The sequence below is a fragment of the Nematolebias whitei genome, chromosome 21 (assembly GCF_014905685.2).
Source record: "Nematolebias whitei isolate Nwh7 chromosome 21, NemWhi1, whole genome shotgun sequence".
NCBI lineage: Eukaryota > Metazoa > Chordata > Actinopteri > Cyprinodontiformes > Rivulidae > Nematolebias > Nematolebias whitei.
Window position 1 is genome coordinate 34708531 of NC_056518.1, and position 794 is coordinate 34709324.

Genomic DNA, 794 nt, shown 5'->3' on the forward strand with positions numbered 1-794 from the left:
CGTGGTTCACGAGATATTTCGCTAACAGAAGCAAAGCAGTCCGTCCGCGTGGTTCACGAGATATTTCGCTAACAGAAGTTAAGCAGTCCGTCCACTTGGTTCACGAGATATTTCGCTAACAGAAGTAAAGCAGTCCGTCCGCGTGGTTCACGAGATATTTCGCTAACAGAAGTAAAGCAGTCCGTCCACATGGTTGTCTAAAACAACAGAAGTCTCCAGACACAGAGCATCTCTGACAACTTGGGGAGTACATTATTGCTCCCCCCCACCGGTGAAACGCACGCGGGCTTCTTAAAATAGAAACGTGCAGCTGTTCAGATCCTGCACAGTGGGGGTGGTGGTGGTGGGGGGGGGGGGGCACTGACAGAGGAAAGCAAAATGAGCAACAAACAGGGTGTTCGCGCGCATGAGGAAGTTCCATGGGATGCAGCGATGCACCGGTACAGAAGTGCATGGACTCCCCCCTCCCCCGTGACGCACACGTGAGGTGCCCCCACCTGAGCCTTGACACAACATGAAGCGCGAGATCAGCCGCCCTGAACGCCTCTTCTTAAAACAGCGCGTGCGGCACCGCGCGCGCGGCCTGCAGGACTACTCAACACTCTTTCCAACACCCCCCCCCCCCCAAAAAAAAATCACCTTCTAAGGCCAGATCAGCACAATTTACGAGAAGCCCCCGTTTTGTTGCATTAAACGGACAACACGTCCCCCCTCCCTGAAACCAAACTTTAACAGCGAGCTGAGTAGACAACAACAACAACAACAACAACAACAACAACAACAACAACAACAAC